This window comes from Mercenaria mercenaria, chromosome 15 (assembly GCF_021730395.1).
Source record: "Mercenaria mercenaria strain notata chromosome 15, MADL_Memer_1, whole genome shotgun sequence".
Taxonomy (NCBI): Eukaryota; Metazoa; Mollusca; class Bivalvia; order Venerida; family Veneridae; genus Mercenaria; species Mercenaria mercenaria.
The window spans coordinates 25,380,773-25,391,809 of NC_069375.1; the positions used below are offsets into that span (position 1 = coordinate 25,380,773).

The window sequence follows — 11,037 nt, forward strand, 5'->3', positions numbered from 1 at the left end:
ATGCCAATATTTTTATGTTTGTGCCATAGAGCTTTTTATTTTCTCTTTTTAGAGGGATCTGCAATTGGGAGAGCTGATTGTTTTTGTTCAGAGGAGGGACATCCGATGAGTTATTTTCAGACAAATGAAGCTATGAATCAGATTAGTCTGTGTTTTAATTATGATATAATTACACATTTTTGTAAAGTTTACCATGTTTTTGTGTTACTGTTTTTTAGGTAACAGACTACTAACACAGGTGTTGGATGCCACAGCTGACACTGCTCTAAAGGTAATAGACACCTTTTTTATATTACCATTTATCCTCTGACAATTTAATAAAAACTGGTTTTTATTAATATAAACATTGCAGTTTTAACTTTTAACAGTATAATTTTGTACATCTTAAATCTATAATTCCGGTTGTAGAAGGTGTTTTTTATTGGTTATTTCAATATTCCTCTTTCTTGCTGTTCCCCCAAAATGTGAAACATAGGATAAGTATTAGATCACCTGTCACATCGTGACCTCAACGCAACGGTCATATCTTATTATAAATTTATAATAAGATACAACTTTGTTGCGTTGAGGTGACGACATAATGACAAGATGAGCTTTTGTGTTCACCCTTCGTCCGACGTCCTTTGGATAGGGAACTCTGCAATTGCAGAGCCATTCTTAGGTGCCCTTCTCTCTTTCAGCTAGATAGGGAACTAAATTGTGTAGATAGGGAAGATCTCTCAAGTATAAGGTTATGTAAGTAAGCAGGCGGATAATGCCTCTCCTGTGGAAAGGCATTTGAAGCCTGCTAAAAAATAATGTAACTGGTCTTTAGAATCAAATGGGTGGTGTCAAGAGCAGTAAGTAATTGCAAATTGTGAAAGAGGATTAGGACATAGCATTGGACAGGCTCACATTTTGGCGGACAGTGAAAATTGTTTAAGCTAAATAATCTCTTAAGCTACTGGGTGTTTAATTCTTTTTGTGAATGAAAATTAGAATTATGTCTATTGCAACCGGAATTACAGAGATAATGTTTTTATGCCAATATTTTTATGTTTGTGCCATAGAGCTTTTTATTTTCTCTTTTTAGAGGGATCTGCAATTGGGAGAGCTGATTGTTTTTGTTCAGAGGAGGGACATCCGATGAGTTATTTTCAGACAAATGAAGCTATGAATCAGATTAGTCTGTGTTTTAATTATGATATAATTACACATTTTTGTAAAGTTTACCATGTTTTTGTGTTACTGTTTTTTAGGTAACAGACTACTAACACAGGTGTTGGATGCCACAGCTGACACTGCTCTAAAGGTAATAGACACCTTTTTTATATACCATTTATCCTCTGACAATTTAATAAAAACTGGTATTATAATATATAAAACATTGCAGTTTTAACTTTTAACAGTATAATTTATGTACATCTTAAATCTATAATTCCGGTTGTAGAAGGTGTTTTTTATTGGTTATTTCAATATTCCTCTTTCTTGCTGTTCCCCCAAAATGTGAAACCTAGGATAAGTATTAGCTCACCTGTCACATCGTCACCTCAATGCAACGGTCATATCTTATTATAAATTCATAATAAGATACAACTTTGTTGCGTAGAGGTGACGACATAGTGACAAGGTGAGCTTTTGTGTTCACCCTTCGTCCGTCGTCCTTTGGATAGGGAACTCTGCAATTGCAGAGCCATTCTTAGGTGTCCTTTTCTCTTTCAGCTAGATAGGGAACTAAATTGTGTAGATAGGGAAGATCTCTCAAGTATAAGGTTATGTAAGTATGCAGGCTTCAAATGCCTCTCCTGTGGAAAGGCATTTGAAGCCTGCTAAAAAATAATATAACTGGTCTTGAGAATCAAATGGGTGGTGTCAAGAGCAGTAAGTAATTGCAAGTTGTGAAAGAGGATTAGGACATAACATTGGACAGGCCCACATTTTGGCGGACAGTGAAAATTGTTTAAGCTAAATAATCTGTTAACCTACGGGGTGTTTAATTCTTTTTGTGAATGAAAATTACAGTTATGTCTATTGCAACCGGAATTACAGAGATAATGTTTTTATGCCAATATTTTTATGTTTGTGTCTGAGCTTTTTATTTTCTCTGTTTAGAGGGATCTGCAATTGGGAGAGCTGATTGTTTTTGTTCAGAAGTGGGGCATCCGATGAGTTATTTTCAGACAAATGAAGCTGTCAATCAGATTAGTCTGTGTTTTAATTATGATATAATTACACATTTTTGTAAATTTTACCATGTTTTTGTGTTACTGTTTTTTAGGTTGCATTTTAACTGCAACAGACTACTAACACAGGTATTGGATGCCACAGCTGACACTGCTCTGAAGGTAATAGACACATTTTTTATATACCATTTATCCTCTGACAATTTAATAAAAACTGGTATTATAATATATAAAACATTGCAGTTTTAACTTTTAACAGTATAATTTATGTACATCTTAAATCTATAATTCCGGTTGTAGGTGTTTTTTATTGGTTATTTCAATATTCCTCTTTCTTGCTGTTCCCCCAAAATGTGAAACCTAGGATAAGTATTAGCTCACCTGTCACATCGTCACCTCAATGCAACAGTCATATCTTATTATAAATTCATAATAAGATACAACTTTGTTGCGTTGAGGTGACGACATAGTGACAAGGTGAGCTTTTGTGTTCACCCTTCGTCCGTCGTCCTTTGGATAGGGAACTCTGCAATTGCAGAGCCATTCTTAGGTGCCCTTTTCTCTTTCAGCTAGATAGGGAACTAAATTGTGTAGATAGGGAAGATCTCTCAAGTATAAGGTTATGTAAGTATGCAGGCTTCAAATGCCTCTCGTGTGGAAAGGCATTTGAAGCCTGCTAAAAAATAATATAACTGGTCTTGAGAATCAAATGGGTGGTGTCAAGAGCAGTAAGTAATTGCAAGTTGTGAAAGAGGATTAGGACATAACATTGGACAGGCTCACATTTTGGTGGACGGTGAAAATTGTTTAAGCTAAATCTCTTGAGCTACCTGGTGTTTAATTCTTTTTGTGAATGAAAATTGAGATGTCTATTGCAACCGGAATTACAGAGGTAATGTTTTTATGCCGATATTTTTATGTTTGTGTCATATAGCTTTATATTTTCTCTTTTTAGAGGGATCTGCAATTGGGAGACCTGATTGTTTTTGTTCAGAGGTGGGGCATCCGATGATTTATTTTCAGGCAAATGAAGCTGTTAATCAGATTAGTCTGTTTTAATTATGATATAATTACACATTTTTGTAAATTTTACCATGTCTTTGTGTTACTGTTTTTTAGGTTGCATTTTAACTGCAACAGACTACTAACACAGGTGTTGGATGCCACAGCTAACTCTGCTCTAATGGTAATAGACACTTTCTTTTTACACAGAAAGCTTCAAGTTCGGAATGCTGATGGTTGGTATGCGTTTGTTTTTGCGTTTATGTATTAAATGTTTTAATACCTGTTTTAAAATATAAATGCATCAATATTCCATTTTTGTGTTTTTACGTTTGTTTTATGTATGCTGCGATATTTAATTTTATCTTTTTACACAGAAAGCTTGGTGCTTCTGAGGGATGTTCATGCGGATGATCGGTATTTGTGTACTTGCTGTCTTACTAGTATGTATATTTTATTTTTTTTTTATATAAATATACATATATGTATAAATACCATAATTATGTATGTTTTAATTTTTAAGTGGTTTTTGCTTTATCTGTGATATAGTTGCGTGCGTAGGCTGCATTGTGTGAACGAGGGCAGGACGCGCTTTTTTTTAGATTGCTGTGGTTTAGGTCTGTATAATTCTGGGTTTAGGGTACGTATGTTTTTGTTTTTAAATAGAGAACTCTGCATTGACTGAGGAATTCTTAGATACCTTTCTCTTTCATCTAGATAGTGAACTGAACGGCTTTAAGGCAAGATGATGGTTTGTACTTCTGTTTTACAGGTATGTATATTTTGATGTTTTAACATGTTTTATAATATGAATTGAATAGGTAAATACCATTTTTGTGTTTTTTATTTTAGTTTTATTTATGCTGTTACAATTTTTTATTTTGTCTTTTTTTACACAAAAAACTTCAGCTTGATGTGTGTGTGTTCGGGTGTTTTCAACAATTTCAGTCATCAGTCATATAAATGACGGTAAGTTGATGGTTTGTATTAGTGTGTTTTATGTATATTTTAATGTTTTACCACACATTTTAAAATATGAATATGTACATTTTAATGTTTTAACGTACATTTTAAAGTATGAAAAGAATGTATAGATACCATTTTGTGTATATTTTGATTTGTGTATGTTACCAATTTACACAGAAAGCTTCAAATGGGCAAGCTGATGGTTAGTATTTGAGTACTTATGAATGTCATAGAGATTGCATTTAACCATTTTGATGTACATTTGTTGACTATAATATTTATTTCACAGACAAAGTCTGATGGTGCTTGTTTTATTTTATGGTCATTATTAGAAGTGAAGTTCAAGCATACATGACATTGGACTATTTTGGCTCAGAAGAACCTGGGGCACTTGTCACCAATCCCAGAAGGAGCAATTACTAGAGGTTGCGAAGGATGAAGTTGAGGTATGTGTACAATTTTTGTGTTTCAGCAGATTTGACCTCTGGTCACTGTGGTAAACCTAGTTCAAATTTCTCATACTGTTCCTTCAGTCTCAACATGTCCATAAAAATAAAAAATACAAATATATAATGATACTTCCTGTAGCTGGACTTTATAACATATTAAGCATTATCATGTTTCATTTAATGTCACTTTGATTTGTTTTCTGTGTGCTGAATTCTGAGTAACTATGATTGATCAATACTAGTGATTTTGTTCAAAGACATTTTATACATTTATTAGTCCCCTACTGGTTGAAAATCAGTTTCGGGGACTATAGGAATGCGCTTTTCCATCCGTCATTTCGTCCGTCCGTCCTTCCGCAATTTCGTGTCCGGTCCATAACTCTTGTCATCCATGAAGGGATTTATTACTAGGCACAAATGTTCCCCATGAAGAGGTGACATGTCATGCGCAAAATCCTGACCACTAGCTCAAAGGTCAAGGTCACAATTGGAGGTCAAAGGTCAATAGTGTTTTTTTTTTTCTTTTTGGTCCAGAACTCTGACATCCATCAAGGGATTTTAATATTACTTGGCATAAATGTTCCCCATGATGAAACAACATGTCATGCGCAACACCCAAAACCCAAGCTTACAGGTCAGTCACACTTAGAGATGAAAGGTTAATGGGACATTTTTCATGTCCGGTGTATTAACTTTGTCATGCAAAACAGGATTTGAATATTACTTGGCACAAATTATCTCCACTATGAGAGGGAGTGTCATGCACAAGAACCTGGTCCCTAGGTCGAAGGTCAAGGTCACACACAGATGCAAAGGTCAGATACAAGAATGACTTTGTCTGGAACACTTCTTCTTCATGCATGGAGGGATTTTGATGTAACTTTGCATAAATGTTCACTATCATGAGACAGATTGTTGTGCACAAGAACCAGGTCCCTAGATCTAAAGTCAAGGTCAGGCTTAGAGGTCAAATGCCAAATTCAAGAATGACTGTTGTTCAGAGCATTTCTCCTTTATGCATGGAGGGAATTTGATGTAACTTTGCACAAATGTTCACCACCATGAGGCACTCTTGTTCTTTAGAATTATTTCCCTTTGTTGTTACTTTAAATAGCTTATATTGTGCCTTACTTATTACAGGCCGTAGGGAAAAATCGAGACCAGTTTTCTTTGGTACAACATGCATATTACATCCAATGTTTAGGTGTATTTTGACCTATCTCTACCTGGTAAAGACCCGCCGTTACATGACTGAAATACTGTTGAAAAACGGCGTTAAACCCAAAACAAACAAAACCTGGTAAAGAGTTTTGTGTGGACTTAAATGGAATTTTTTTGTTACTATAAACAGCATTCCCACTGTTTTTTTGAAAAGTGGGTACATGTACCCACATACTGTAGAAAATGTGGGTACATGATAAAAAAGTTGGGGGCGCGGTAATACTTATTTAGCATGAACAGTATCGGACTTGAATAAAAATGAAAAATTGCCCGATGAAAGTCAGTCCGCAACCGGTCATTTTGTAAATATTAATAAACAAGCAGCTTAAGAGACTTTCTTTAACAATGGAGACCAAAAAATTGTGTAGTGGATGCCAGCTGACCACGTAATTATTCAACAACTTGTTGAAAAAACGTCCAAAATCGTTGTTTTTGCACTCGCACATGTTGACAATTATCGGAAAGTGTCAAAGATGCAACTGCGTCGTTGATTGGCTGAATGCTATCACATCTAGTTTTACAAATTATTTGATTCGCTGTCACAGTTCTGGTTACATTCTACCAATTCAATTCCTTATTTATTTCATATTAATAACAAAACATTCAGACCTCAATTTCAGCACTTTAGAGCATTTCAATGATATGAAAACCATACATGTTCATTTTGTATAACATGTCTTCTTATCAAAAATAGAAAAATATTGACACGTTATGTTGAATATAAGAAAAATAATCTGTTCTGAGAAACATCACTCTCTAAAAATGCCCCCATGAAAACAGCCGTTTAGCAGTTACGCGTAGGTAGACATTTTTTGCAAAGAATAAAACTTATTCCAAAAAATTTACAATGAAAATGGTCTAGATCTATTCTCAATACTATAAGCAATAAACATAAGCCAAAAATTTAACTGTCACCTCCTCATGTCACTCATTATACCAGATTTCATCCATAGCATGGAACTACATTTTGGACTACTTCACATGTAACACTGAGTAGTCACTTCCGGTTTGGTGTAATCCGTCCTTCTCGCGAAAATCTCACAAGTACCTGGAGTAGGCGGAGCTTAAATTATGCTATCGGCATGTAAATTCAACTCGTCTTGACATGTAGCAAATTGTCAACAGTGTGTATTGCGGTAATTTGCGTGTACGGATCAAAAATAATGTCTGGTTACTTGAATTTCGGCTCTTTATCGACGAACAATGTATTTTCTATCAGATTTTTTATGTGTGCATTGTACCCGTGGATTTTTAAAACTTGAGTGCAAGTGACTTTTTATGTGTGAATTACGCGGATTTTTGCATGAATGGGAATGCTGTTATAAATAACGTTACTTTTTTGATAATCAGCCAGAAATGCTGTATGAAAACAACTAATTATAGGGTTTTATATATACAAATTTTAATCCAAGTCTTTTGTTTATAACATACTGTATATATAGTACAATATTGGTTATACATCATTGACAGATATCGGTTCATTATGCTATACTGCAGTACAGGAAATTAAGTGCCTTCCAGTAGGGGACTTTGTATTGCAAGGCTATACTTCATTCACTTGTTGTAACTGTTACAGGTACTAAATTTTTAGTTTGTATACAATGTACAATCTGTTTTAAATGTTTCAGGGTGATGAGGATGATGATAGTTCAAGTGCGAAATAGTGGTTGACATTATAGAGAATGGAGCAAAAGCAGATTGTATACTGGTCAGAATGAAGATGACTTGAGATGAAAAGACTAGACAACAACTAATAGATGGTGCGTATTCTCAAATTTTGAGTGTATTTATCAGTCTACAACATAAAGCTAAAAATGTGAGAACAGTGTCAAATGCACCCTAGGTTGAAAGCCCGAGATTTGTCTCCTACAGCTTTTAAGAAAGATTGGGGCATAGAATGTGCATACTAATTTTTACTAATTTTACACTCTGTCCAGTTGATAACTATCATTCATCAATCGAATAAATGAGAAAACCATGGTCACCAGAGAGGATGGTCACACTGCCCTATTGGTAGGTAGAGGAAACTGAAATATTTTTTATCAGAAAACACCTGCCAGATTTTTAAATGATTTTACACAATGGTAACTTTTGTGCCACTCTACCAAGAGTGTTCAAAATATTTAGTTTCATAAATGAAGAGAAGGCTGTTTGAGGATTGGTCACTTTTCTCTACATGTAATAAGTGCAATATTGAATAAAAATCTATTTGTAAAAAATTATTGGTCAGATTTTAAAATAATTACACACAAATGATCTTCATGTTAGTTACAACAAAGTGTTCAGGTTACTCTGTCAAAAATATGACTGCCAGGGGGCATGGTAATTTGGATTCAGCAGAAAATCAGCATCAAGTGGTAATGATGAAATATCCCCAGCCAAAGGCTGGATAGTTTTAGCGTCTTCCTTCCACTTGTCTGGAGCCATTATCTAGAATGTGGTTTACAGTAATTAGCTTTGCTAGTTTTGTACCTGTTAGAAAATGGAAATATAGTCACTCTCCCTTTCTGAAGTGTAACCAAACAACTATGGCTATATTTGACGTATTTAAGGCCTCAAAAAGTAGATTTAACTTGTAAAGGGTATATACAAAGACGGAATATCATTTACTACAGGTGTTATGAGACATTTTTGTGATTGGTTGGCTGATACTTGCGCTGGTGAAATTATTAGCGAATTTTGTCAATTTGCGAAATTCGCTAATATTTCCACCTCGCTAACTTAACCACTTAAACAGTATGTTCTTTTGTTTACTTTCAGTTGAAGAAAAGTCCAACTGCAAACTGTCAAGACATACAGTAAGGATGTGGATCTGTGGTAAATAAAGGTAATGTCTCTGTGCGTACACAGAGAGAAATCATTCATTCAAAGTGATACTGTAGAAAGAGAAAAATGTTGAATAACTTAAAAAATCAGTTTCTTGGTTAAAATCTTTGTTTTGGTCCACCTTTTCTCAAAAACTGTAAGAGCTAGTTTTGAAACTTTTTTTTGTACTAGAAACTCTGAACTATAACTCTTTTCTTGTATCTTGTCCAGCTATTTTTAGCTCGACTATTCATAGAATAGTAGAGCTATTGGACTCGCCCATGCGTCCGCGTCCCGATTTGGTTAAGTTTTTGTGTGTAAGCTGGTATCTCAGTAACCATTTGTGGGAATGGATTGAAACTTTACACACTTATTAACTGTGATAAACTGACTTACATTGCACAGGTTCCATAACTCTATTTTGCTTTTTTACAAAATTATGCCCCTTTTGCCACTTAGAATTTTTTGGTTAAGGTTTTGTATGTAAGATGGTATCTCAGTACTCACTAATTGGAATGGATTGAAACTTCACACACTTGTTCATTGTCATGATCTGACATGTACAAAGCAGGTCCCATAACTTTATTTGCTTTTTTTCAAAATTATGCCCCTTTTTTTTGGTTAAGTTTTTGTATGTAAGCTGGTATCTCAGTATCCACTGATGGGAAAGCATCGAAATTTCACACACTTGTTCACTGTCATGATATGACTTGCAATGCAAAGGGTCGATAACTCAACTTTCCATTTTACAAAATTATGCTCCTTTTTCAACTTAGGAGTTTTTGGTTAAATTCCTATATGTAAGCTGGTATCTCAGTACCCACCAATGGGAATGGATTGAAACTTCACACACTTGTCCACTGTCATGAGCTGATAAGCACTATGCAGGTTCCATAACCCTGTTTTGCTTTTTTACTAAATTATGTCCCTTTTTTGACTTTCGTATTCACTCATTCGACAAGGTTGTTGAATAGTCGAGCGTTGCTGTCTTCCGACAGCTCTTGTTTAGGTTTACAGTAGATGTTTTGGAATTCAGAAATTTAAAAGGGTGATTTTTGCCCATAAAGAATGAAGGATTTCTAATGCTACCTGATTTAGTTTGTCTTTGATTGATTCACACTAGCACTTTACTTCATATTAATGAGAAGTGAATGTATGTGAATCTGAACAGTGACAGACTGGAAATCTGGAGGTCCCAAGTCCTCAGAAAAGCAGAGGGGAAAAAGCTTCATTTTCTTTCAAATTCTGTTATTTACATAGGTGACTCATAACTGAAAAATAATTGTATTTTGCTATTTCTAGAAAAAAAGTCGCGAAAATTAATATTCACATTCGCCCTATTCTTTTCCATTGAAAAATTCGACATTCATTTCGTATGAACAGCAAAAGGAAAGGAGCAAAAGTTGCGTCAATCCTGCTTAGTGATGACAGATTGCTGTTTTGACGACGTCTGCATATAGTGGGGGAGAACAATACTTAGAAGAAGTCGGTGTTGCTACAGAAGTTAAAAGCTTTTTGTCGAGCCCGCTTGCAGAAGCGAAGACATAGTTGTCCAAATGGCTGTTCGGTGTATGTGCGTGCATCCGTCTGTCTGGATTTATTTGTCCGGACCATAACTTTGACATGCATGGAGCAATCTTGTTTATATTTGGCATGAATGTTAACCTCAGTGAGACGAAGTGTCATGCGCAAACCCCAGGTTCCTATCTCTAAGGTCACACTTACAGGTCAAATTCAAAAATGACTTTGTTCTGAGCATTTCTTCTTCATGCATGGAGGGATTTTCAGCTCGACTATACGAAGTATAAGGAGAGCCATCCTACTTGCCCCGGCGTCAGCGTCAATGTCTTTCCGCGTCCCCACCTTGGTTTAAGTCTTTTTTACACTCTCTTTTTTCAACTTATCTCTGTAATTACTTGATGGATTTGATTCAAACTTGAAGTACTTATTCCTCATCATCATCCACATCATCTGACATAAGGGCCATAACTCTGGCACCAATATTTCATGAATTATCCCCCCTTTCCACTTAGATTTTCAGGTTAAAGTTTTATGCACTTTCACTCTATCTCTGTTATTACTGAGTGGATTTGATTCAAACTTAAACTAGTTGTTCAACAGCACCACCCACATTATATGACACAAGGTGCATAACTCTGGCACAATTTTTTCATGAATTATTCCCCCTTTTTACTTAGAATTTTAGGTTAAAGTTTTGATGCACTTTCACTCTACCTCTGTTATTACTGAATGAATTTTATTCTAACTTAAGATAGTTGTTCAGCAACATTACCCACATCATATGACACAAGATGTGTAACTTTTGCACTGACCAACATAAGTCGAAAATAGAATTTTGTTTTATAATTTCCTTCATTTGCATGCAAACAACTGCTGATTAAAATACTAAGATTTCATAACGATCAATTATT

The 11,037-nt window shown here is 35.0% G+C and overlaps 1 long non-coding RNA gene across 1 annotated transcript; it reads left to right on the forward strand.

Annotated features, from left to right (window-relative positions):
* Window positions 1-2,886: 2,886 nt before the first annotated feature.
* LOC123560591 (uncharacterized) lies at window positions 2,887-9,171 on the forward strand. Its single transcript, XR_006688278.2, has 3 exons — window positions 2,887-4,576; window positions 7,429-7,560; window positions 8,561-9,171. It is a non-coding gene; the product is annotated as an uncharacterized LOC123560591 (long non-coding RNA).
* The last annotated feature ends 1,866 nt before the right edge of the window (window positions 9,172-11,037 follow it).